Consider the following 3,226-nt stretch of genomic DNA (forward strand, 5'->3'; position numbering starts at 1 on the left):
TTAAACAAACCGTACAACTATTGCATGAATAAATCTTTGGGTTCCTAGGTCTTTGATGTACAGAATCTAGAAGAAGCTCCAAAGATTGACTGACTGAATTCCCTACTTTAGTTAGTTTTAAGAGCCCACTGAGGTTAATTGTTATTACAATTATTAATATCATGAATAAGTATGTAAAATGCATATGATGTAGGGAGTATATATGTGTTTAGATGTGAGACACATAATAAAAATTAAAGAAGTACATGTAACCTGAAGTAGCATTGTCTTTGGGGCCTTGTTTTCTTGTCCCCAAGTCACAACTCTCTCTGTTTTCTGTGCAACTGACCAGTACTTCAGTTTTTGTGCTCAAATTGTCTTGCACACTTTTATTCACTTAGCACATATATAATATATATTTATATATACATATTTATGCCATATGTATATGATACACACATACACAAACACCTTTTAACTATATATTTAGTTTGGGTACCTCCAACTTTTGGGGTTTTTCTGTGATTTGTTTTTATAGATATTCAGCATTGTAAGATTTACTCACTTTGGCACATGTTGTTCCTAACCTATTTTCACTGGTAAACCTTAATTTCTTATATGCTAATGTACTATTTCATTTAGTAATTTTCCACTGCTAATGGATTTGTTCATTTTCTCATCTTTGGTAAACACTACTGTGGACACCCTCCTTTTCAGCAGATAGTTACAGAATGTAATAAGTAGACTCAAAATACTGGCACTTCAGACTTCACTAAATTGTTTGCAGTGGTGTTCATAGCTCCAAGAACACTTAGTTTCATTGAGCTGGCAGCAAACTTGCAGCAGGGTTACAAAGTTTATTCCATGAATGCTGCCAGGAAGCAGAGCTTGTGGAATTTAGAGTTGATCCTCTAGGAACATCTGTGTTGCTTGTTCAAACTCAGCGTGAGTTGAGAGCCTGCAAGTCTGGTGTACATTCTGTTATGAGAAATAAATCCTGAGAAAATAAATATTTATGTAAATTTTGTCTCCTTGCAGCTAAAAGACAGTGACCATTCCATCCTGTGCAGGTGTCTGCAAACGCAAAGGCACTGTTGCAATGGTGGAGGAAAAACTGTTAGACTGTAAGCCACATGAAGCCAAATTTACTTCTCTGTCAGGAGTGTGGAAAGAGAATAGTTTTCTATTGAGTTAGCTCCCTAATTCTTGGACCACTCAGTGAAAGATGGGATCAGAGAAGAAACGTACATTTTAAAGGGTCCTAAATTTGAATAAATAAAACCTTAAACACTTGATGGAAATAAGAAGTATGATTATATTTTTAGAACAAGCCAGGTAGACAAGTCATGCTAAACTCATCTTAGTAAATAATATAGAAATATTCCTCCTATTTCATGCCAAGTCTACTTCAAGCTTTTCAAATAATATGTTCCTTAACCCTACTTGTCTATAACTTGCCAGGCTTATTTTTCACTACTTTTCCCATAATTTCATATTGTCTCATTAGTTTGGTCTTCTCAAAGCTATGTGAATGTCCATACTCATGGTCAACAGTTTTCTTTCCCTAGAATGACTTTGTTTGACTTCCCTGATATAAATAGCCAGAGGGTTTATACATACTAGTGAATTTTAAATCACAGTAGTGATAAACCTCACTGAGCTTATGGAGATTCCAATAGGTATAAGAATTTCTTTTTTCTTAGAAATTTTCAACATTCACTTGTAGAAAATTAAGAAATATATTCTTTGGTCTTACCTTTCATGACTCCAAGGATGTGATATCACAAGTAAATCTGCTAGAGGCCAAACTCAAATCCTAACACTCTGTCCTCCTATGGTGGACCATAGTCTCTGAGATGTGGTTTATCCTGTTAGTCCCACTCAGCGTCTCACTTTTTTCTCCAAGATCCTGATTAAATTATTGTCCATATCCACTGGTGACTTCTTCCTTTGAACAAGAAGGCCTGTCCATTAGTCAAACAAAAAGAGATCAGAATTCAAATCCATACAAACTCAAATATGTTTGTAATGCTGCCGTTTTCTTTGGAATGTATTTATTGTTCACTCTTTAAAGCTAGACAAATCTAGATAAGGAGTAGATTCTGAGTACTTTGTGACCCAGTGTCAGCAATGATATGATGGGAGATGTCATTCTGTAAACATATTTCTCTTATTGGTTAATGAATAAAGCACTAGGAGACAAGGAGGAGAGAGGAAGTAATAGGGAGGAGATTCAAGATGGAGGACCTACAGGATAGTATGTCAGGTCTCTCTCTGGTAAGATAAGACTATGTGGAAATACTTAAATTAATAGAAATGGGTTAATATTTAAGACAGCTAACCAATAAGAAATACTAGTAACAGGCTAATAGCATTAAATCTAATACAGGGTCTCTGTGTGTTATTTGGGGCTGGCACGGTGGTGGGACCAGACTGGCAGGGAAAACTTACTCATAACAAAGATACTCCACCCAGTCTCCTGTGTGATGATTTCATTATTTTTGTTTCTTTTCTTTTATTTTTTTAAGTGTTTGTATGTGTGCCTAGTTATATGTGTGCCATGTATATGTGGGGAAGGCACCCATGAATTCCTTTGAGCTGAAGTTGCAAGGATGTGAGGTGCCCTTCATAGGTGGTGGGAGCTAAACTCGGATCCTCTGGAAGAGCAGTAAGGACTCGAGTTCTGAGGCATCTCTCCAGTCTCTGACATATTTTTTTTTCCTTTCCTTCTTTTTTTGTTGGTTCTCTGAGAATTTGACACAATAAATATATTTTGATCATATCCACCCTTCCCCATAATTTTCTCAGATCTACCTCCATTTCTCTCCCCTCAGAGCTTTGTGTCCTCTATTTTAAAATAACCAATCAAGTACAGGTGGCGATGCCTGGGTAGTCATGGATGCATAAGCTTCCACTGGAGTATGGCGATCTCACCAGGAGTAGACCCTGAGAGAAGACAGACTCCTATCTCCCAGCCACTACTTGTCACGTCCTAAACAAACCCAGTAAAGTGGATAACTGGGGTGCCTATTTGACATACCAAAGCTGAAGCTCACCTCTAGGCTCTAGTTTCAACTACCTGTTATAGAGTGCTGGCTCTTCTCACCATTTCTTAACCCTACTTCCCCAACCCTCTCCAGCCCCCTGTGCTTTGCTTCCCTTCCCCCAGCTTCCCTTTCCTAAGCAAACCTGCCCTTTCAGCCATGTGCTCTTTTTCTACTCTCTGTTGTCTTGTCCTCAGCTCCTT

This window comes from Phodopus roborovskii, unplaced genomic scaffold (genome assembly GCF_943737965.1).
Source record: "Phodopus roborovskii unplaced genomic scaffold, PHOROB, whole genome shotgun sequence".
Classification (NCBI taxonomy): domain Eukaryota; kingdom Metazoa; phylum Chordata; class Mammalia; order Rodentia; family Cricetidae; genus Phodopus; species Phodopus roborovskii.